The sequence below is a fragment of the Schistocerca nitens genome, chromosome 11 (assembly GCF_023898315.1).
Source record: "Schistocerca nitens isolate TAMUIC-IGC-003100 chromosome 11, iqSchNite1.1, whole genome shotgun sequence".
Classification (NCBI taxonomy): Eukaryota; Metazoa; Arthropoda; class Insecta; order Orthoptera; family Acrididae; genus Schistocerca; species Schistocerca nitens.
This window is the reverse complement of record NC_064624.1, coordinates 198,418,268-198,443,312: the sequence shown is the minus strand read 5'-3', so window position 1 is coordinate 198,443,312 and position 25,045 is coordinate 198,418,268. Positions and strand designations below refer to the sequence as shown.

The window sequence follows — 25,045 nt, the reverse complement described above, 5'->3', positions numbered from 1 at the left end:
TAGCGAAATCCTACCTGTAATAACGGGTCGAAAGGATCAGAAAGATGCTTCCAACACGGCCGATAGATCTCCTCAGAGAGATATCGTACAGCGGTTGGAACCAGCTTCCTCTTTCGTACAAAATGCAACCTTTTTTTATTTCTGAGACACATGCTGTCATTACTCGGCCATATTCGGCCCAGAGAACACGGCTGTTACTAGTAATAAGGCAGCCCCTTAATGAAATCGCTCACAAAAAGGAAGGAGTCAACACACGGGCAGAACAGGGTGTGTTGATATGCACATCGTGTGCGACCACTTGCTTACCTTGGGCGGCCGCGCGTGGAACCAGCAGGTACACGGCGATCGCAGACACCAGCAGAAGCTGACGGCACGTCAAAGGCGCCGCCGGCGATTTTCCGGGCGGAGAAAAAGCCATTTTCCCCGATGTTTTTTCCCCTACCTATTTGCCTCAGGCGATACTCATAGCAGATTCCGCCGCGGGCGAAATTGTTTTGGCAGTTTCCGCTGACTAGACACCGGTAACGGAGCGACTAGAAAAGTGTGCGAAGCAACTAGCCTGGGACTCGTTACTACGCTTAAACTATTCAGAAAAAGAATACTGAAGCTAATTTTTTTTTCCCGTTCTTCGCGCTCAAACGGCGGATGGCGACATGTTTCGCGTGCGCGAAATCGGGTGAGAGATGTCGCGAGCGCGGGGGTACGAGACTGTCGCGAAGTCCCGGCAGAGAGAGAGAGAGAGAGACACACACAGAAAGCTGTACGGTATGTTCTGTGAGTGTGTGCGTTTCTCCCTGACCGCTTGCTACCACGACGCGCAACGTGCCGCAGCAGTTTTGCGACTGATGAGCGACGAGTTCGAATGGCGCCCGGCTTGGCGCCGGCGTTTGACCGCTCGGCTGTCTCCGTGGCGCTTCGGCTGGGCTCGCGGGCCGCGTGGTGGGGGGAACAGGGCGAGACAGACAGCTGACGGCTCATCCGCGCATTAGCTCCGCGCGTCCCCCACGGCATCGTACCGGGACCGCAACTATTCGCGACAGTCATTATCGGCCGTAATGCGAAACTGCATCGTATACGCTGCGCCACTTTACAGTATGTTCTTAGGAGCACTTAAGGACTTTTGCACTTTTTTCCCTCACCGTTATTCCGTTCCAAATGCGGCATCGTACACACTGTTAACTGGAATGACAGAACTCGTCCGCAATAAAAACCTATGTAAAGCCTTCCTCAACAACTAGCGATAGCGTTTATACACTACTGGCCATTAAAATTGCTACACCAAAAACAAATGCAGACGATAAACTGGTATCCATTGGACAAACATATTATACTACAACTGACATGTGATTACATTTTCACGCAATTTGGGTGCATAGATCCTGAGAAATCAGCATCCAGAATAACCACCTCTAGCCGTAATAACGGCCTCGATACGCCTGGGCATTGAGTCAAACAGAGCTCGGATGGCGTGTACAGTTACAACTGCCCGTGCAGCTTCAACACGACACCACGGTACATCAAGAATAGTGACTGGCGTATTGAGAAGAACCAGCTGTTCGGCCACCATTGACCAGACGTTTTCGATTGGTGAGAGATCTGGAGAATGTGCTGGCCATGGCAGCAGTCGAACATTTTCTGTATCCAGAAAGGCCCGTACAGGACCTGCAACATTCGGTCGTGCATTATCCTGCTGAAATGTAGAGTTTTGCAGGGATCGAATGAATGGTAGTGTAACACATCTGAAATGTAACGTCCACCAGGCAACGCCGGTCAACTGCTGTTTGTGTATGAGAAATCGTTTGGAAACGTTCCTCATGTCAGCACGTTGTAGGTGTCGCCACCGGCGCCAACCTTGTGTGAATGCTCTCAAAAGCTAATCATTTGCATATCACAGCATCTTCTTCCTGTCGGTTAAATTTCGCGTCTGTAGCAGGTCATCTTCGTGCTGTAGCAATACGTAATTTTCTGTCCCTAACTGACATACGGGATCCAGTATTAGACTCAGAATTTAAGCGAACTTTGGAAGAAATAAGATCGAATAAGGCACAACGGATAAATAAAAACAATCCATCAGAATTTCTAAACTCACTGAGGGAAGTAGCAACGAGACAACTAATACCGTTGCTCTAACGGTTCAAACGGCTCTGAACACTATGGGACTTAACATCTGACGTCATCAGTCCCCTAGACTTAGAAACAACATAAACCTAACTCCTAAATAACCTAATAACATCACACACTTCTATGCCCGCGGCAGGATTCGAACCTGCGACCGTAGCAGCAGCGCGGTTGCGGACTGAAGCACCTAGAACCGCTCGGCCACACCGGCCGGCGAATGAGTTACGAAATGACGTGTAATTCACGATACTGCCGCTAGGAGACGAGTAAGCAGCAATGGCTGACAATGGAAGACTGACGACACAGCAAGGATCGGCAATTGTGTTACTTTTTCACGAAACGAAAAGCCTTGTTGTGACTCAGAGGCGTTTTCGACAATAACACACGATGGGTCCCTTGCAAGAAGACCACCCACAGGTTGTACGATAAATTTGTGCAGGAAGGAACAGACAGTATTGGAAGCGAAGCGACCTCGGCCTAAGCCTGTTTGTTCGCCGGAGAATACTGAAGCGGTACGAGTTGCTGTACAGAGAATTCCCAGGAAATCGTGTAGAAAGGCAGCAGTGCAACTGGGAATATCCAGACGCTCCGTTCAACGCATTCTTAAAAGTGACCTCCGTATGTAGCCATACAAGATGACCTCTGCACAGAAGTTCACTGAAGAACACAAGCAGCAGAGACTACTGTTTGCTCAGTGGCCGGAGGATAGGGAAGAAACTCTCAGCAACGTTTGGTTTTCACACGAGGCGCATTTCTATTTATACGGCGTGGTTAACAAACAAAATGTACGCTTTTGGGCCACTGAAAACCCACAAGTGCTTCACGAACGACGACATTATGCTCCGAGGACTGCAGCGTGGGCAGCAATTTCCAGTCACGCACTTATTGGACCCTTTGTCTTTGAAGAAACTGTGAACACCGATCGTTATTTGGGCACGCTTCGCAATAGCTTCATTCCACAGCTTCTTGCTACTGCCTCGCCCTTCAACACGCAGTGGTTCATGCAAGATGGAGCAAGGCCACATACTGCAAACACTGTGTTGGAGTTTTTACACGAGCATTTCGACATGCGGATCATTTCACTCAGGTTTCCAGGTCGCCTCAGTGACAGACAAAATTGGCCCCCCAATAGTCCAGACCTCAATGCATCTTTGGGAGTACCTAAAGGAAAAAAATTTCCCGAAACGTCCACGTGATTTAATGGAGATCAGAAGACTTATTCTTCAAGCTTGCAGTGAAATTACGGAAGACATGTGCCGTAGGGTAATCACTAACTTCAGTGTTCGTTTGAAGGAAGATAGGAAACGAAATGGTGGACATATTGAGCATGTGCTGAGTTAGAACAAATCTCCATGGACGGCTCTTCATTGTAGTATATGTTCCTTTCAGATTGTATTGACAATAAAGTTTATATTCAAAAACAAAAAGGTAACACATTTCGTGCGACACCCTGTAGACACATAAACACAACAAAGTTAGGAAACTACTGCGAAAGCAAAGAGAGCTTCACTGCAAGTTTAAACGCAGCCAAAATCTTACAGACAAACAGAAGCTAAACGATGTCAAAGTTAGCGTAAGGAGGGCTATGCGTGAAGCGTTCAGTGAATTCGAAAGTAAAATTCTATGTACCGACTTGACAGAAAATCCTACGAAGTTCTGGTCTTACGTTAAATCAGTAAGTGGCTCGAAACAGCATCTCCAGAAAAGAGCACAGGTAGTTCCAGTTTTCAAGAAGGGTCGTCGAGCAGATGCGCAAACCTATAGACCTATATCTCTGACGTCGATCTGTTGTAGAATTTTAGAACATGTTTTTTGCTCGCGTATGATGTGGTTCCTGGAAACCCAGAATGTACTCTGTAGGAATCAACATGGATTCCGAGGAACAGCGATCGTGTGAGACACAACTCGCTTTATTTCTTCATGAGACCCAGAAAATATTAGGTACAGGCTCCCAGGTAGATGCTATTTTTCTTGACTTCCGGAAGGCGTTCGATACAGTTCCGCACTGTCATCTGATAAAGTAAGAGCCTACGGAATATCAGACCAGCTGCGTGGCTGGATTGAAGAGTTTTTAGCAAACAGAACACAGCATGTTGTCCTCAATGGAGAGACGTCTACAGACGTTAAAGTAAACTCTGGCGTGCCACAGGGGAGTGTTATGGGACCATTGCTTTTCACAATATATATAAATGAACTAGTAGATAGTGTCGGAAGTTCCATGCGGCTTTTCGCGGATGATGCTGTAGTATACAGAGAAGTTGCAGCATTAGAAAATTGTAGCGAAATGCAGGAAGATCTGCAGCGGATAGGCACTTGGTGCAGGGAGTGGCAACTGAACCTTAACACAGACAAATGTAATGTATTGCGAATACATAGAAAGAAGAATCCTTTATTGTATGATTATATGATAGCGGAACAAACACTGGTAGCAGTTACTTCTGTAAAATATCTGGGAGTATGCGTGCGGAACGATTTGAAGTGGAATGATCGTATAAAATTAATTGTCGGTAAGGCGGGTACCAGATTGAGATTCATTGGGAGAGTGCTGAGAAAATGTAGTCCATCAACAAAGGAGGTGGCTTACAAAACACTCGTTCGACCTATACTTGAGTATTGCTCATCAGTGTGGGATCCGTAGCAGGTCGGGTTGACAGAGGAGATAGAGAAGATCCAAAGAAGAGCGGCGCGTTTCGTCACAGGGTTATTTGGTACGCGTGATAGCGTTACGGAGATGTTTAGCAAACTCGAGTGGCAGACTCTGCAAGAGAGGCGCGCTGCATCGCGGTGTAGCTTGCTGTCCAGGTTTCGAGAGGGTGCGTTTCTGGATGAGGTATCGAATATATTGCTTCTCCCTACTTATACCTCCCGAGGAGATCACGAATGTAAAATTAGAGAGATTCGAGCGCGCACGGAGGCTTTCCGGCAGTCGTTCTTCCCGCGAACCGTACCCGACTGGAACAGGAAAGGGAGGTAATGACAGTGGCACGTTAAGTGCCCTCCGCCACACACCGTTGGGTGGCTTGCGGAGTATAAATCGTGTAGGTGGAGATGTAGATGTAGAAATGGTAGCCGCGCGATGCGTCCAATGAGATTTGCCAGGAAATCGTCAGAAGTTGCCGAGTGGGTTTGGCCTGCAGCCCAGAGCTCTGAGAGCTGCGATGACGTGTTCCACACATGGAGGGGCGCCAGAAGGCGCAGCACACATGTAGCTGGGCGCCCGCTGTTGCTACGTGGGGGCGCCTCGTACGTAGACGCCCTCGTGGAGACACGCCACACTACAACACGGCATAGGACGAGAGTTTAACCGGATATCGGACGAGGTCTGCGTTTGTTGTCACGAGTTCTGAACGGGCAAAAACTGCAGACGTAAAAGTGACTTCGGGTGTTCCGCAATGGACTGTTAGAGGACAGTCCCTGCTTACAAAACACTACCTGTTCAGAGTGTCTGGATGGCTCCTGCAACGCGCAACTGAATGCCGGTGAAATAGGACAGCAGTGACAGCTGAATGGATCGATAAGGGGGGCTCAGTCATTTCGAATATCGGCTGACTAACAAATACGCCGATAAGGCGAAACATTACGACATTGCCCTCGGCGATGTTGGATGGCAGCTGGTTACGCTGCGGGCAGCTGATGCGGTAGCACAAGTGTGCAAGCGGAGTAGACACGAACGGGGGATCAGCCTAAAGCGGAGATGGTTCAAATGGCTCTGAGCACTACGGGACTTAACATCTGAGGTCATCAGTCCCCTAGAACTTAGAACTACACTACTGACCATTAAAATTGCTACGCAAAGAAGAAATGCAGATGATAAATGGGTATTCATTGGACAAATATATTATACTAGAACTGACATGTGATTACATTTTCACGCAATTTGGGTGCATAGATCCTGAGAAATCAGTACCCAGACAACCACATCTGGCCGTAATAACGGCCTCGATACGCCTGGGCATTGAGTCAGAGCTCGGAAGGCGTGTGCAGGTACAGCTGCCCATGCAGCTTCAACACGATACCACAGTTCATCAAGAGTAGTGACTGGCGTATTGTGGCGAGCCAGTTGCTCGGCCACCATTGACCAGACGTTTTCAGTTAGTGAGAGATCTGGAGAATGTGCTGGCCAGGGCAGCAGTCGAACATTTTCTGTATCCAGAAAGGACCGTACAGGACCTGCAACATGCGGTCGTGCATTATTCTGCTGAAATGTAGGGTTTCGCAGGGATGGGATGAAGGGTAGAGCCACGGGTCGTAACACATCCGAAATGTAGCGTCCACTTTTCAAAGTGCCGTCAATGCGAACGAGAGGTGACCGAGACGTGTAACCGATGGCACCCCATGCCATCACGCCGGGTGATGCGCCAGTATGGCGATGACGAATACACGCTTCGATTGTGCGTTCACCGCGATGTCGCCAAACACGGGCGTGACCATCACGATGCTGTAAATAGAAGCTGAATTCAACCGACAAAATGACGTTTTCCCATTCGTGCACGCAGGTTCGTTGTCGAGTACACCGTCGCAGGCGCTCCTGTCTGTGATGCAGCCTCAAGGGTAACCCCAGCCACGGTCTCCGAGCTGATAGTCCGTGCTGCTGCAAACGTCGTCGAACTGTTCGTGCAGATGGTTGTTGTCTTGCAAACGTCCCCATCTGTTGACTCAGGGATCGAGACGTGGCTGCAGGATGCGTTAAAGCCGTGCGGATAAGATGCCTGTCATCTCGACTGCTGGTGATACGAGGCCGTAGGGATCCAACACGGCGTTCCGTATTACCCTCCTGAACCCACCGATTCCATATTCTGCTAAGTCATTGGATCTCGAGCAACGCGAGCAGCAATGTCGGGATACGGTAAACCGTAATCGCGATAGGCTACAATCCGACCTTTATCAAAGTCGGAAACGTGATGGTACGCATTTCTCCTCCTTACACGAGGCATCACAACAACGTTTCACCAGGCTAACTAACCTAAGGACATCACACACATCCATGCCCGAGGCAGGATTCGAAACTGCGACCGTAGCGGTCGAGTGGTTCCAGACTGAAACGGTTAGAACCGCTCGGCCACTGCGGCTGGCTAAACGGCTAAAGCGAAGAAATGGGCTGCGAATGGGGGAATCCACTTAAACAACTCTGACAAAGGGCAGAGTCTCTGAAGGAGAATGAGGAAACCGGTGAAGATGGTCGAGTGTTCACGTGCTACTGTCGCTAGCGTCTACGGAAAGAGGTAGGAGAACAGTGAAGCTAGCACTGGGCGGTAAATGGTTGGACGTCCACGGCTCTTCACAGAACGTGGGGTTCGGAGGCTTGTCTGCTGAGTAAAGTAGGATAGATGGTGATCTGAGGCATCTCTGCCGAAAGAGCACAATGGTGGTGCACGACAAGTGTTTCGGAGCACACCGTCCATCGTACATTGTCGAACGTGGAGCTAAGCAGCAGACTACCTGCACGTGTTCACATGTTCACCCAACGACGTCAGTTACAACTGTAGGATGTGAGGTTCGCCAGTTATGCAAATACCGTTTTTTCTCAGTACCCACACATGTTTGCCGGCCGGAATGGCCGTGCGGTTCTAGGCGCTTTGGTCTGGAACCGCGTGACCGCTACAGTCGCAGATTCCAATCCTGCCTCGGGCATGGATGTGTGTGATGTCCTTAGGTTAGTTAGGGGACTGATGACCTCAGAAGATAAGTCGCATAGTGCTCAAAGCCATTTTTGAACCCAAACATGTTTCGGCACCACTGTGCCATCATCAGTGCGTTTTCGTTTTTATTTATTATTTACATTTGGTGTGCATGAATTTTCCGGATCATTTGTGTATTAATTGCTACAGGAAGCTTGCCATGTTTCCGTGCGACAAGCACTTTCATTCTCCGCATCATGGTGAGGTGTTGTCATGCACACGTAAGTATAACAAGTATTTTCCACAAATAACGTAGTAAAACAACTTTCACTTCATCAAAACACACAGTGTTGGTGAAGTGATAAGCTTTTCTATCGGGATTATACTGTCGATCAACGGAAACCTCTCGGCTCTTCGGGTAAATCACATTTGCCAGCCGTTGGGGCCGAGCGGTTCTAGGCGCTTCATTCCGGAACCACGTTTCTGCTACGGTCGGCGGTTCGAATCCTGCCTCGGGCATGGATGTGTGTGATGTCCTTAGGTTAGTGAGGTTTAAGTTCTAGGGGACTGATGACCTCAGATGTTAAGTCCCAAGTGCTTAGAGCCATTTGAACCATCTGATACAATTTGAAACGGGACTCATCCCACCAGGCAGCATTTTCCAGTTATCAACAATCCAATGTTGGTGTTTTTGGACCCAGGCGAGGCGTAAAACTTTGTGCCGTGCAGTCATCGAGGGTACACGAGTGGACCTTCGGCTCCGAAAGCCCATATCGATGTTATTTCGTTGAATGGTTCGCACGCTGACACTTGTTAATGGCCTGCACTGAAATCTGCAGCAATTTGCGGAATGGTTGTACTTCTGTCACGTCGAACGATTCTCTTCAGTCGTCGGTCTTGAAGGAACTTTTTCCGGCCGCAGCGATGTCGGAGATTTCATGTTTTTAACCTGATTCCTGATATTCACGGCACACTCGTGAAATGGTCGTACGGGAAAATCCCCTCTTCATCGCTACGTCGGAGATGCTGTGTCCCATCGCTCTTGCGCCTACTGTAACCCCACGTTCAAACTCACGTACATCTTGATAAACTGCCACTGTAGCAGTAGTAACCTTTCTAACAACTCCGCCAGACACTTGTTGCCTTATCTAGCCGTTGCCGGCCGCAGCGCCGCATTCTGCCTCTGTATTTGTGCACGCCTGTACCAGTTTCGTTGGTGCTTCAGTGAAGTTTGTAACCTCTCCGTGCCGGCCGGTGTGGCCGTGCGGTTCTAGGCGCTACAGTTTGGAACCGCGTGACCGCTACGGTCGCAGGTTCGAGTCCTGCCTCGGGCATGGATGTGTGTGATGTCCTTAGGTTAGTTAGGTTTAAGTAGTTCTACGTTCTAGGGGACTGATGACCTCAGATGTTGTGTCCCATTGTGCTCAGACCCATTTGAACCATTTTTTTAACCTCTCCGTCTTATGTGCCACACGGGGAAAGCACCCTCTGCCGCGTGCCGGTATTGCGGCCTGCAGAGTTGCAAAGTGCAGCTGTATACACCGCGAACGAGGTCGCAGCTAACGCGTGCAGCCGCGGCATCAGCACATAAACACTGCGTTTCCGATCTACTTTATTTCCCGGGCTGCTTACGCAGTGGACGGGGGTGACTTGTGTGTGTTTACTCGCTGGCCGCGCACTCCGCTCTGAGCGGACGCTTTTCTCGCCGCTCTGATATCGGGGAGTGCAGCGGGCATTCTTTGGCACACACCTCGCCTGCTCCACTTGCCTGCTCGCCAGCCAAAAGCTGCACGCAGGTCTCGTCTTGTCCGGCCGCGCTTCGCAAAACACACACACATACGAGCTACGCATGACAACCGCGTTATATCACACCTTTTTGTAGCACCCGTGTCATCCCCTAAGATTGGCGTCTTCTTTGGTGTTCCCCACCGCTCGATACTTGGACCATTTTTATTCACATCTCTCACAAGGTCTGTTGTCGTACAACATCCATTTGCTATCTTTTTTTACTCAGGTATTCTTTATTTATTCGAGCCCTCATGTCATATTATTTTTCAGACCACATTGCATCTGTACTCCGCAAGCTATCTTAAGGTGTGTGGCGGAGAGTACTTTCTATATCACTGTCACTGCTCCCCTTTTCCTGTTCCAGTCGCGAATGTTTCGCGGGAAGAACGATTTGCTGGTAAGCCTCCGTGTGAACTCGAATGCCTCTAACTTTTATCTTCAGCTTCTTTTCGCGACATATACCTAGGAAGAGTCAATTTAGTATAAATTGCAGTTGTTTCAAAGAAAATGCCTTTTCCAAGCTCCACATAGAAATTTTTATTTTTATCTATGCACCCGGCAACGGCCTTGCCGCAGTGGATACACCGGTCCCCGTGAGATCACCGAAGTTAAGCGCTGTCGGGCGTGGTCGGCACTTGGATGGGTGACCATCCTGGCCGCCATGCGCTGTTGCCGTTTTTCGGGGTGCACTCAGCCTCCTGATGACAACTGAGGAGCTACCCGACCGAATAGTAGCGGCTTCGGTCAAGCATACCATCATAACGACCGGGAGAGCGGTGTGCTGACCCCACGCCCCTCCTATCCGCATCCTCCACTGGGGATGACACGGCGGTCGGACGGTCCCGGTAGGCCACTCGTGGCCTGAAGACGGAGTGCTACTATTTATGCACCCAGAAGTGTTTCGCCTTTTTTACAAGGCGACTTCAGTGAGTGTCCGGTAACTTCTAATTCACTGCATCTAAGCAAATCAGAAGTTACCTGACGCCCACTGGAGACGCCTTGTAAAAAAGGTGAAACGCGTCTGGGTGCATAAATACAAATAAAAATTTCGATGTGGAGCTTCAAAAAGGCATTTTCTTTGAAACAATTGCATTTTATATACAGCTACTGCGAAAATGGCCACGACGAGAAACGAGTTAATCAATTTAGTGTCTGGCTCCTTTATGAATGTACGCTCTCGGAACTTTAGCAATAAACCACATCGTCACCACATATTAAGTAAAGCTGTAACGAAAAGCCGAGGTCTTTTGCGGCTTTTCTTTATTTCCTCTGTTGATCGTATTTGCTAGGGATCCGACAGTAACGAGCAATATTCAAGTTTTGGCCGAGTGAGGGCACTGTAAGGTACCTCCCTTGTCGGTCGTCTGCACTTCGTCACAACTCTTGCGATGAATCTGCGTTACCTGCGATTAGTCTTACGTCGCCGCTGCACTTAAAACCGCTCTCTAAGCACAGGTCTACTCACACTACTTCTGATTGTTGATTAATCGTCTAATCATGCAATCATCGGTCTTTCCCTTTATTTATTTGCAACATTGTGTATTTGTTTACGTTGACGGTCAGCTGTGAATCCCTGCACCAAGCGCATTTCGCTACAAGTGTCTACTTTTCCAAGCCTTAAACATCTATCACGTATATACACTAGTGGCCATTAAAATTGCTACACCAAGAAGAAATACAGATGATAAATAGGTATTGATTGGACAAATATACTATACTATAAATGACGTCTCATTACATTTTCACGCAATTTGGGTGCATAGATCGTGACAAATCAGTATCCAGAACAACCACCTCTGGCCGTAAAAACGGCCTCTATACGCCTGCGCATTGAGTCAAACAGAGCTCGGATGGCGTGTACAGGTACAGCTGCCCGTGCAGCTTCAACACGATACCACAGTTCATCGAGAGTAGTGACTGGCGTATTGTGACGAGCCAGTTGCTCGGCCACCATTGACCAGACGTTTTCAATTGGTGAGAGATCTGCAGAATGTGCTGGCCAGGGCAGCAGTCGAACATTTTCTGTATCCAGAAAGGCCCGTACAGGAGCTGCAACGTGCGGTCGTGCATTATCGTGCTGAAATGTACCGTTTCCCAGGGATCGAATGAAGGGTAGAGCCACGCGTCGTAACACATCTGAAATGTAACGTCCACTGTTAAAAGTGCCGTCAATGCGAAGAAGAGGTGACCGAGACGTGTAACCAATAACACCCCATACCATCACGCCGGGTGATACGCCACTATGGCGATGACGAATACACGCTTCCAATGTGCGTTCACAGGTTGCAGTAGGTACTGGGAGATGAAGAAGCTTGGACAGGATAGAGTAGCATGGAGAGCTGCATCAAACCAGTCTCAGGACTGAAGACCACAACAACATGTGCGTTCACCGCGACGTCGCCAAACACGGATGCGACCATCGTGATGCTGTAAACAGAACTTGGATTCATCCGAAAAAATGACGTTTTGCCAATCGTGCTCCCAGGGTTCGTCGTCCAGTACACCATCGCAGGCGCTCCTGTCTGTGATGCAGCGTCAAGGGTAACCACAGCCGCGGTCTCCGAGCTGAAAGTCCGTGCTGCTGCAAACGTCGTCGAACTGTTCGTGAAGATGGTTGTCGTCTCGCAAACGTCCCCATCTGTTGACTCAGGGATCGAGACGTGGCTGCACGATCCGTTACAGCCGTGCGGATAAGATGCCTGTCATCTCGACTGCTAGTGATACGAGGCCGTTGGGATCCAGCACGGCGTTCCGTATTACCCTCCTGAACCCACCGATTCCATATTCTGCTAACAGTCATTGGATCTCGACCGACGCGAGCAGCAATGTCGCGATACGATAAACCGCCATCGCGATAGGCTACAATCCGACCTTTATCAAGGTCGGAAACGTGATGCTACGCATTTCTCCTCCTTACACGAGGCATCACAACAACACTTCACCAGGCAACGCCGGTCAAATACTGTTTGTGTATGAGAAATCGGTTTGAAACTTTCCTCATGTCAGCACGTTGTAGGTGTCGCCACCGGCGCCACGCTTGTGTGAATGCCCTGAAAAGCTAATCGTTTGCATATCACAGCATCTTCTTCCCGTCGGTTAAATTTTCGCGTCTGTAGCACGTCATCTTTGTGTTGTAGCAATTTTAATGGGCAGTAGTGTATTCTCATCGTGGATGTGTGTTCACTTTTTGGCTGGCTATCCACTGGGGCATGTTAACAACTAAATCTCAGGGAGGGTGCGATGGGCAGTTCGCACCGTGTGTATTTTGGTACGACTCGCAAATCTTGTAATCTTCAACGGCGATTTCTTTGGAGACTTTGTTGCTGTTGTGTGGTACTGCTTTCGGAAAGACATGACCGAGCACAGAGCATCGAATCCCACAAGTGTACAGAAAATGGAAGAGAATCAGTCAGTACGGCTGTGCTAGTGTATAGTGTCGTCTCCTAAGTCAGCGGCAGCACGCACTGTCCCGTCCCTACCCAGGGCTGTGTGTGTGTGTGAGCTGGCGGCGCCGTTTAACCGCGCGCCGTATCGGCCACTCGGCAGCCGGCTGACTCGGCTGCTCAGGACGCTGCCTGGGTCCGCGTCTGACCGCCAGCACGCCAAATGTTAACGAGCCGCTACGCTCGCCGAGTGACTCGTAATCGGGGGAAATGTCAGAGGCTCGCGCGGCCGGCCGCCGCCAAGTCGCCGGATGCACCAGCGTCCTCTAGCACTCCGGCACGGGAACGCCGACTCCCACGTCACAACGCTCTCCCTTTCATTTTTCGCTCTTCTCACCGGTCTGATGCGGCCCGCCACGAATTCCTTTCCTGTGCTAACCTCTTCATCTCAGAGTAGCAACGTACGTCCTCAATTATTTGCTTGACGTATTCCAATCTCTGTCTTCCTCAACAGTTTCTGCCCTCTACAGCTCACTCTAGTACCACGCAAGTTCAAATGGTTCAAATGGCTCTAAGCACTATGGGACTTAACTTCTGAGGTCATCAGTCCCCTAGCACTTACAAGGGAACCTCCCCATCGCACCCCCCTCAGTTATAAGTTGGCACAGTGGATAGGCCTTGAAAAAATGTACACAGATCAATCGAGAAAACAGGAAGAAGTTGTGTGGAACTATGAAAAAAATAAACAAAATATACAAACTCAGTACTCCATGTCCAAGATAAGCAACATCAAGGATAATGTGAGCTCAGGAGCGCCGTGGTCTCGTGCTTAGCGTGAGCAGCTGCGGAACGAAAGATCCTTGGTTCAAGTCTTCCCTCGAGTGATAATTTTACTTTCTTTATTTTCGTACAGTTATGATCTGTCCGTTCGTTCATTGACGTCTCTGTTCACTGTAATAAGTTTAGAGTCTGTGTTTTGCGACCGCACCACAAAACGGTGCGATTAGTCGACGAAAGGACGTGCCTCTCCAATGGGAACCCGAAACGTCTGATCGCAAAGTCATAGGTCAACCGATTCCTCCACAGGAAAACACGTCTGATATATTCTGTACGACACTGGTGACGGCATGAGCGTCACATGACAGGAATATGTTGTCGACCCACCTAACTTGTACACTTGGCGAATGGGTAAAAAGATTCTTCTACCTTGCCCGATTTAGGTTTTCTTGTGGATCTGATAATCACTCGCAAACAAGTGATGAAAACATAAGAGTTTTTGACATAAACTGAAAACAAAAATTAAAATTTCCACTCGAGGGAAGAGTTGAACCAAGGACCTTTCGTTCAGTAGTTCCTCACGCTAACCACGGGACCACGGCGCTCCTAAGCTCACATTGTCTTTGATGTTATTTATGTTCCACATGGACTACTCAGTTTGTATATTTTGCTTATTTTTTCATAGTTACACACAACATCCTGTTTTCTCGATTGATCTGTGTTCAGTTTTTCAAGGTCTATCTAATGTGCCAACTTAGAATTAAATCTGAGGGGGGTGCGATGGGGAGGTTTCCTTGTTAGAAATACTTAAACCTAACTAACCTAAGGACATCACACACATCCGTGCCCGAGGCAGGATTCGAACCTGCGACCGTAGCGGTCGCGCGGTTCCGGACTGAAGCGCCTAGAACCGTTCGGCCACAGCGGCCGGCAGAGGACAGTAAGTACCCATCTGTAACATAATGCTCGTGATTCGTTCTTTTACGCTTTTCTCCTCCGTCGGGCATATTTCTTTCAGGGAATGTGTGAAGGTGACTGTGAAATAACTTAAGGAAGCCATAAGATTGTTGCCGCCCTCAAAAGAGAACAATACTTGATGTCAATTGAGCAAGTTCGAAGAGCGTTCAGTATGTGATGCAACACCTTTTTCTGGGAGCAGGTTGGTTTTGTTCAGGATTTCAATACACGACATTATTATCCACTAGTTTGGCAACAAAACCCTTTTTCAACATAGTGTCCGTCCAATGAGACGTCGTTACGCGACCTTACTGGGAAGACCCGTATGCCAGCACGGTACCAACGTCTCGCTGCATCAATGACCTCCCCCACTATCCAGGTACTGCTGCCCGCGGCCGGCCGCTGTGGACGAGCGGTTCTGGGCACTTCAGTCCGGAACCGTGGGACTGCTACAGTCGCAGGTTTGAATCCTGCCTTGGGCATGGATGTGTGTGATGTCCTTAGGTTAGTTAGGTTTAAGTAGTTCTAAGTCTAGGGGACTGATGACCTCAGATGTTAAGTCCCATAGTGCTCAGAGCCATTTTGCTTCCTGCGGAGTGCACCCTTCCTAGGGCGAAACAGGTGGTAGTCGGAAAGTTGCAAGATCCAGGTTGTAGGGTGAATAAGCAAGAACGATGGAATGAAGTTCTGTGGGATCCTCTCGATTGGTGGACGACTGTGCCGGCACTACCAACAGAGACATCCACATGAGCAGTGGTGTGTTTGATGGTTGCTCCGTCTATCAAATCGAATGAGACTGTCCGCACGTTCCCTAATTGCAAGGAGTCAGAGCAGTGTGTGGCCGGGCGGCACGAGGGAGATAAGACAGGTTTGCGCGGCCTCGTGGCCATGATGTCGGACGCCTCGCCCAACGACTCGCCATGCCTTTGTTCACTGGCAGGTCACGTTCTGCAAGCGCCTCTGAACACTTGTGTCGCTCTGGTTTTCCGCCAGAAGCAGCTCCCTGACAATTTGAAGGCCACGCCGCCCAGCGACTCACTGTGCTTTTGTTCACTTGCCAGGTGACGTTCTGCAAGCGCCTCTCAACACCTGCGACGCTCTGGTTTTCCGCCACAAGCAGCTCCATGACAATTTGAAGGCCACGCCGCCCAACGACTCTCCGCGCTTTTGTTCACTTCCCAGGTGACGTTCTGCAAGCGCCTCTGAACACCTCAACCGCTCTGGTTTTCCGCCAAAAGCAGTTGAAGGCCACGCCGCCCAACGACTCGCCGTGCTTTTGTTCACAGGCAGGTGACGCCCTGCAAGCGCCTCTGAACACCTGCGACGCTCTGGTTTTCCGCCAGAAGCAGCTCCATGACAATTTGAAGGCCACGCCGCCCAGCGACTCGCTGTGCTTTTGTTCACTTGCCAGGTGACGTTCTGCAAGCGCCTCTCAACACCTGCGACGCTCTGGTTTCCCGCCAGAAGCAGCTTCATGATAATTTCAAGGCCACGCCGCCCAACGACTCGCCGTGCTTTTGTTCACTGCCAGGTGACGTTCTGCAAGCGCCTCTCAACACCTGCGACGCTCTGGTTTCCCGCCGAAAGCAGCTTCATGATAATTTCAAGGCCACGCCGCCCAACGACTCGCCATGCTTTTGTTCACAGGCAGGTGACGTCCTGCAAGCGCCTCTGAACACCTGCGACGCTCTGGTTTTCCGCCAGAAGCAGCTCCATGACAATTTGAAGGCCACGCCGCCCAACGACTCGCCGTGCTTTTGTTCACTTGCCAGGTGACGTTCTGCAAGCGGCTCTCAACACCTGCGACGCTCTGTTTCCCGCCAGAAGCAGCTCCATGACCATTTGAAGGCCACGCCGCCCAACGACTCGCCGTGCTTTTGTTCACTTGCCAGGTGACGTTCTGCAAGCGGCTCTCAACACCTGCGACGCTCAGTTTCCCGCCAGAAGCAGCTCCATGACAATTTGAAGGCCACGCCGCCCAACGACTCGCCGTGCTTTTGTTCACTTGCCAGGTGACGTTCTGCAAGCGGCTCTCAACACCTGCGACGCTCTGTTTCCCGCCAGAAGCAGCTCCATGACAATTTGAAGGCCACGCCGCCCAACGACTCTCCGTGCTTTTGTTCACTGCTAGGTGACGTTCTGCAAGCGCCTCTGAACACCTGCGCCGCTCTGGTTTTCCGCCAAAAGCAGTTGAAGGCCACGCCGCCCAACGACTCGCCGTGCTTCTGTTCACAGGCAGGTGACGCCCTGCAAGCGCCTCTGAACACCTGCGACGCTCTGGTTTTCCGCCAGAAGCAGCTCCATGACAATTTGAAGGCCACGCTGCCAACGACTCGCCGTGCTTTTGTTCACTTGCCAGGTGACGTTCTGCAAGCGGCTCTCAACACCTGCGACGCTCTGTTTCCCGCCAGAAGCAGCTCCATGACAATTTGAAGGCCACGCCGCCCAACGACTCTCCGTGCTTTTGTTCACTGCTAGGTGACGTTCTGCAAGCGCCCCTGAACACCTCAACCGCTCTGGTTTTCCGCCAAAAGCAGTTGAAGGCCACGCCGCCCAACGACTCGCCGTGCTTTTGTTCACAGGCAGGTGACGCCCTGCAAGCGCCTCTGAACACCTGCGACGCTCTGGTTTTCCGCCAGAAGCAGCTCCATGACAATTTGAAGGCCACGCCGCCCAACGACTCGCCGTGCTTTTGTTCACTTGCCAGGTGACGTTCTGCAAGCGGCTCTCAACACCTGCGACGCTCTGTTTCCCGCCAGAAGCAGCTCCATGACAATTTGAAGGCCACGCCGCCCAACGACTCTCCGTGCTTTTGTTCACTGCTAGGTGACGTTCTGCAAGCGCCCCTGAACACCTCAACCGCTCTGGTTTTCCGCCAAAAGCAGTTGAAGGCCACGCCGCCCAACGACTCGCCGTGCTTTTGTTCACAGGCAGGTGACGCCCTGCAAGCGCCTCTGAACACCTGCGACGCTCTGGTTTTCCGCCAGAAGCAGCTCCATGACAATTTGAAGGCCACGCCGCCCAACGACTCGCCGTGCTTTTGTTCACAGGCAGGTGACGCCCTGCAAGCGCCTCTGAACACCTGCGACGCTCTGGTTTTCCGCCAGAAGCAGCTCCATGACAATTTGAAGGCCACGTATGGCGCCGCCACCTATCGGAAGTTTACAAAACTATAGGGACTGAAGCGGGAATATCCTAATGCGTCCCGCAAAAAATTCCTCACTTTCTCCACCGAAACTGGCCGAGAAAAGAAACGTGTTGCATTACTTACTGAACGGCCCTCGGCCGAACGTACTCGGCTGGGAATCGCACCATACACTTTGCTCCTCCCGTGCACACCTGCCAATCACTCCATTATTCTGTTGCAGGTACCGGGATTCTCGCACGCGCTGGACGTTTGACAGAGCTCTGCAGCGCGACTATGCTTGCCCCCACTGCGCGGTGACACACCCTTTTTTGAATCGGACTGTGCTGTTCGCCACACGCAGCGACGGAACTGCGTCCGCAGAGTGCGTGTGGCGGTGACAGCGGGAATCGGCGGCACGTGCCCGACACGTGACGTGGTGGCGTCCGCAGAATCCGACCGTGATGTCAGCGCTTCCCATATCCACAGCGCGCGCGTGTGCGTGTGTGTGTGAGAGACAGAGAGAGAGCTAAACATAGCCCGGCACACAGCACACAGGCTTCGACCCGCCGGCCCTGTGCTTGGCCCGCGCCAGGGATTTGGCCGCAGTCCGCGCGCGCCAGCGCTTCCCAGAAGCGGCGGTATTCGCGACCCGCCGGGACCGGCCGCAACTCTACTTGCGCCGCTTTTCATGTCGCCAAGGCCGCGGCAGCGAGACACCCCCCGCCCCGATCACTGGCGCCAGGCCCGCGCACGAGCGGCTGCCGACCGCCGGCGGTGACGCCCGAACCCCCACTGGCACAGGTGTCTGCGTGACGTCACGCAGCCGCGCGGCACCTGTTGGGTCGCCTCCCGAGAAGTAACTGGCCCCACTTGACCCCGGTACAGGCGCGACCTCCCTCCTAAGCAAACGATCAAACAATTTGTCGAATTTTCCTAGTTTGTCAAATTATATGTTTGACGTGTTTGTCAAACGCGTTTGAACGTGTCTGAGAAAAATTCCGATTGACGAGATGGCGATCGTTGCTTGTGGGGAAGCTCTAATGGCTCTGAGCACTATGCGACTTAACTTCTGAGGTCATCAGTCGCCTAGAACTTAGAACTACTTAAACCTAACTAACCTAAGGACATCACACACATCCATGCCAGAGGCAGGATTCGAACCTGCGACCGTAGCGGTCTCGCGGTTCCAGACTGCAGCGCCTAGAGCCGCACGGCCACTTCGGCCGGCAACTGTCATCAGTGCCCGTAATATGTAAAGGTTTTTTAATTTACCGCTACCACTCACAAACTTCATTAACTATTGTATTATTTATTTATTTGGCTAGATGTTTCGAGGGAATATCTCATCTCCAGGCTAAATGGCATTACAAAAGTAATTTTACGATAAAATTAATCTGATGTTACAGTCTTTACATAAATGGTGTGTGCCGGCCGGAGTGGCCGAGAGGTTCTAGGCGCTTCAGTCTGGAACCGCGCGATCGCTACGGTCGCAGGTTCGAATCCTGCCTCGGGAATAGATGTGTGTGATGTCCTTAGGTTACTTAGGTTTAAGTAGTTCTAAGTTCTAGGGGACTGATGACCTCAGATGTTATGTCCCATAGTGCTCCGAGCCATTTGAACCAATTTTATTTATTTTGCTACATGTTTCGAGGGAATACATCTCCAGGCTAAATGGCATTACAAAAGCAATTTCACCATAAGATTATACTGATGTTACGTAGTCTTTACATAAATGCTCTGGTTATCCTAAGGAAATGAAAATGTCCTGTTTATTTACATTTTATCCTGTGGAAGAAGACGAAACTTTGTAAGAGGCGATGTCACTTTGGAAGCTGGACTGATGTTTGCATGAAAACGTTTTGCAACAGTCACTCACTTTTGAATGCGTTATGGGAGTGACAGTCATCAATGTGTTACAAATATTTACTATCAAAAACAGTTTTCACCACAGTTTATTTATTATGGTGACCGGTTTCGACCGCTACTGTGGTCATCTTCAGAGCAATGAGTAAGAACCTCCTTCTGCTGGAGAATCACTAGTTACTCGAGTGACTAGGTGCGACTAAGAACAAAACACTGACTATCTGGTGACTGTCATCCGAAAAAACAAAACAGCGCAATACAACGCTTGCGTGGCGATTGCCGGAACTACAAACTATTACAGTACTAAAGATGAGACAACTCCGTCAATTAGTTTGCCAGTTAAGGACTTTTAAACAGTGGATACATTTTTTGGACGCCTCTGTACATAGTCCAAACTATTGGATAGGAACAACTTTGGAACTAGTTTCCTTTAATTTACGCCTATGGTCACAATCTTTTCTGTTTAACAGATTACCGGTTTCGGTCTTTAATGACCATCATCAGATCTGTCTCATAAAAACAAAGTCCTAATGCCAGCCACTATGGCTGCAGTGCATTGAGAGAGATCTGATGATGGTCAATAAAGACCGAAACCGGTAAACTGTTAAACAAAAAAGATTGTGACCATAGACGTAAATTAAAGGGAACTTATTACATATACGTGTCACTGTGTTTTTTCGCGACAATGTCGGAGCTTGTGAAACTTTGGAACAGTCCTACCACAAGGATCAGTTCTGGGTCCCACTTTGCCATTTTTTTTTTTTTTTAATGCGTGTCTTGAGACTGGCGGTCGATACAGGAGGGTGTAACGGATGTACTAGAGCTGCTACTAGTTCGAGTGCGCTGTGTCTGTCCCACTGACAGACCCTGGCTGGCTTATTGAGTGCAGGGCGGCGCTCGCTCGCGCCCGGGTCGGGCGGGCTGAAGACGCCGGGGTGCGGCGGGGGCAGACGGCTCCGCCCCCGACGCAGTCCCGCCGTTTCGCATTTCCCATTAGCGGCGCGGGGGCGGGCGGGGGCGGAGGTGGCGGCACGGCCTCAGACCGCCCCCGCCGCGGTGCTGAGGCGGCAGGGCTGTCTGTGGCATCTCGTTCCGCGGTAGCTACGCGGCGGCGAAACGCGACACCGGCGCGGAGTCGACTTCTGCGTCATTAACGCCCACCACCTGTCTGTGTCTAGCCCCGCCCCCCTGTCTCTCTCCCTCTCTGTCTGCCTACCTTTCTCTCTCTACTTCGCATTTCACGGCGTGGTAAATGGCAGAGGGTGAATTGTGTGCCAGTATTAGTTTTTCCCTGAACCCCTTCCATTGACAGAAGCAACACAGAGTGTCATTCCTAACGAAGAGTAATCTTCAGAGGGAAATAGGACCATTGCTGTTCGCAGTATTCAGGATGCGGCACAATTCATGTTACATTCTTCTAGAGGTTGTAGAGGGCATTCAGTAGATCGAGTGTTATATACGAACCCACGTCCGTAAGCATACCTAACAAGGCCTCTAAGTTACGTGTGCCGACTCGTGTAAATACCGGGTGATCAAAAAGTCAGTATAAATTTGAAAACTAAATAAATCACGGAATAATGTAGATAGAGAAGTAGAAATTTACACACATGCTTGGAATGACATGGGGTTTTATTAGAACCAAAAAAATACAAACGTTCAAAAAATGTCCGACAGATGGCGCTTCATTCGATCGCAATATCAATAATTACCATAACAAAGTAAGACAAAGCAAAGATGATGTTCTTTACAGGAAATGCTCAATATGTCCACCATCATTCCTCAACAATAGCTGTAGTCGGGGAATAATGTTGTGAACCGCACTGTAAAGCATGTCCGGAGTTATGGTGAGGCATTGGCGTCGGATGTTGTCTTTCAGCATCCCTAGAGATGTCGGTCGATCACGAGACACTTGCGACTTCAGGTAACCCCAAAGCCAATAATCGCACGGACTGAGGTCTGGGGACCTGGCAGGCCAAGCATGACGAAAGTGGCGGCTGAGCACACGATCATCACCAAACGACGCGTGCAAGAGATCTTTCACGCGTCTAGCAATATCAGGTGTTTTTTTTTCTTCCAATAAAACCCCATGTCTTTCCAAGCGTGTGTGTCAATTTTTACCTCTCTGTCTTCGTTATTCCGTGGTTTATTAAGTTTCCAATATTAGTATAATATAACTTTTTGATCACCCGGTATATGTATATGCAGGGTCATTACTTGATGATGTTACAGACTTCCTATGATGATAAAGAAGAACAAATGTATGGATTTGAAATAAGGACCCCTCCACTGGAATCGAAGAGTCGAAAGTGGAGTACATGTAGTGTTACTGTTGTTGCTAAGATTGTGGGAGAGGCAATTGTAAGAGGTGGTGGCGAGGAACAAAACAAGGAAAAAATGTCCATCAAGCACGGGGTCTAGAATGCATGGCTGAGGACCTTTAAGGAGTTGTTCATCTCCTCTATTGGACAAGTGCTCATGGCTCTTAAGGTACGCGTTTTGTAGCCCATGTTTACTTGAAATTGCAGCATTAGAAAACTGCAGCGAAATGCAGGAAGATCTGCAGCGGATAGGCACTCGGTGCAGGGAGTGGCAACCGACCCTTAACATAGACAAATGTAATGTATTGTGAATACACAGAAAGAAGGATCCTTTATTGTATGATTATATGATTGCGGAACAAACACTGGTAGCAGTTACTTCTGCAAAATTTCTGGGAGTATGCGTGCGGAACGATTTGAAGTGGAATGATCGTATAAAATTAATTGTTGGTAAGGCGGGTGCCAGGTTGAGATTCATTGGGAGAGTCCTTAGAAAATGTAGTCCATCAACAAAGGAGGTGGTTTACAGAACACTCGTTGCACCTATACTTGAGTATTGCTCATCAGTGTGGGATTCGTACCAGGTCGGGTTGACAGAGCAGGTAGAGAAGATCCAAAGAAGAGCGGAGCGTTTCGTCACAGGGTTATTTGGTAAGCGTGATAGCGTTACGGAGATGTTTAACAAACTCGAGTGGCAGACTCTGCAAGAGAGGCGCTCTGCATCGCGGTGTAGCTCGCTGTCCAGGTTTCGAGAGGGTGCGTTTCTGGATGAGGTATCGAATATATTGCTTCCCCCTGCTTATACCTCCCGAGCAGATCACGAATGTAAAATTAGAGAGATTAGAGCGCGCACGGAGGCTTTCCGACAGTCGTTCTTCCCGCGAACCATACGCGACTGGAACAGGAAAGGGAGGTAATGTCAGTGGGACGTAAAGTGCCCTCCGCCACACACCGTTGGGTAGCTTACGGAGTATACATCATGTAGATGTAGACATTTTTTCCTTGTTTTGTTCCATACCACCACCTCTGAAAGGTGCCTGTCCTACTTCGTTAGCAAGAACAGTACCGGCACATGTGATCCAGCGTTGGATGTATCACAAGTGTTTTCACTTATACCTTTCGACTCGGTCGTTTCGGTACGAGGGATCGTTGCCTCGAATTGATACATTTGTGCTTGTTATCATACCTGAAAGTTCCTAACATCCTAATGGAATCACCCTGTGTATATGTTTTAACGCTTCTATCTGCCTCACTATTCCCTTCTCTCTCTCTCTCTGTCTCTGCGGCGCGGGGTAGCCGCGCGGTCGTAGGCGCCTTGTCACCGTCCTTGGCGGTCCCCCTGTCGGAGTGTCGAGTCCTTCCTCGGCCATGGGTGTGAGTGTTGTCCATAGAAAAAGTCAGTTTAAGTTAGATGAAGTAGTGTGTAGGCTTAGGGGACGATGACGTCAACTGTCCCATAAGACCTTGCCACAAATTGCCAAATTTTCTCTCTCTCTCTCGCTCCTTGTCTCTCTGTCTCAGAGGGGCATCGATGCTTCGTGGAGGGTTTGGCGTATACAGAGTCATCGTTTATAAGATTCTCGCCGGTTCTACCACAGGGGTGATTTCCAGGTCCACGATTCGCCCCACACTGTGACGCGCTTTGCGCACCGCTTTTGCAAACTACAGACGTAGAGGCACGGAACGGAGAGAAGGGAATCAGAAGGAAGTACAGTATGCGAGCGGATGACGCAGCAGAAGACACACATCGCGTATCTGGCGCGTGTGGGGGCAGAGGAGTGTGTGTGTGGCGGTTCCAGAAGCGTGCGACAGCCAGAGAGCTGACGGCTGACCGAGAACAGGCGCGCAGTCAGCACAGAGCAGCGGGCGCTAATCGCCGCCGGCTGCCCAGCCTCAGCGTGGGAGGCGCGCGTCAGCAACAGGCCAGGCCAGACAACAAGCAGGCAAGCGGCCAAGCGGGCGCCCCGCCCCGTCTCCAGTCTCCAGGCCGAGCGGACGCGACGACTCGCGTCGTCTCCAGACGTCATATCTCCGGCCTACCCAGCCAGCCAGGCAGACGCAGCAAATCCAGCACAGCAGAATATATATGGCCATTAAAATTGCTAAACCAAGAAGAAATGCAGATGATAAACGGGTATTCATAGGACAAATATATTATACTAGAACTGACATGTCATTACATTTTGACGCAGTTTGGCTGCATAGATCCTGAGAAATCAGTACGCAGAACAACCACCTCTGGCCGTAATAACGGCCTCGATACGCCGGGGCATTGAGTCAGAGCTCGGATGGCGTGTACAGGTACAGCTGCCCGTGCAGCTTCAACACGATACCACAGCTCATCAAGAGTAGTGGCTGGCGTATTGTGACGAGCCAGTTGCTCGGCCACCATTGACCATTCAATTGGTGAGAGATCTTGAGAATGTGCTGGCCAGGGCAGCAGTCGAACATTTTCTGTATCCAGAAAGGCCCGTACAGGACCTGCAACGTGCGGTCGTGCATTATCGTGCTGAAATGTACGGTTTCGCAGGGATCGAATGAAGGGTAGAGCCACGGATCGTAAAACATCAGAAATGTAGCGTCCACTGTTCAAAGTGCCGTCAATGCGAAGAAGAGGTGACCCAGACGTGTAACCAATGGCACCCCATACCATCACGCCGGGTGATACGCCAGTATGGCGATGACGAATACACACTTCCAATGTGCGTTCGCCTCGATGTCGCCAAACGCGGATGGGACCATCGTGATGGTGTAAACAGAACCTGGACTCATCCGAAAAAATCACGTTTTCCCATTCGTGCACGCGGGTTCGTCGTCGAGTACACCATCGCAGGCGGTCCTGTCTGTGATGCAGCGTCGAGGGTAACCGCAGCCACGGTCTCCGAGCTGATAATCCGTGCTGCTGCAAACGTCGTCGAACTGTTCGTGCAGGTGGTTGTGGTCTTGCAAACGTCCCCATCTGTTGACTCAGGGATCGAGACGTGGCTGCACGATCCGTTACAGCCGTGCGGATAAGATGCCTGTCATCTCGACTGTTAGTGATACGAGGCCGTTGGGATCCAGCACGGCGTTCCGTATTACCCTACTGAACCCACC

The 25,045-nt window shown here is 50.2% G+C and overlaps 1 protein-coding gene and 1 pseudogene across 1 annotated transcript in view; one reads left to right on the top strand and one right to left on the bottom strand.

Annotated features, from left to right (window-relative positions):
• LOC126213609 (basement membrane-specific heparan sulfate proteoglycan core protein-like) overlaps nt 1-25,045 on the bottom strand; it is an 843,204-nt gene that overhangs the window by 674,196 nt on the left and 143,963 nt on the right. The gene's annotated exons all lie outside the window — the stretch shown is intronic.
• On the top strand, nt 10,082-10,199 carry LOC126214067 (5S ribosomal RNA; annotated as a pseudogene).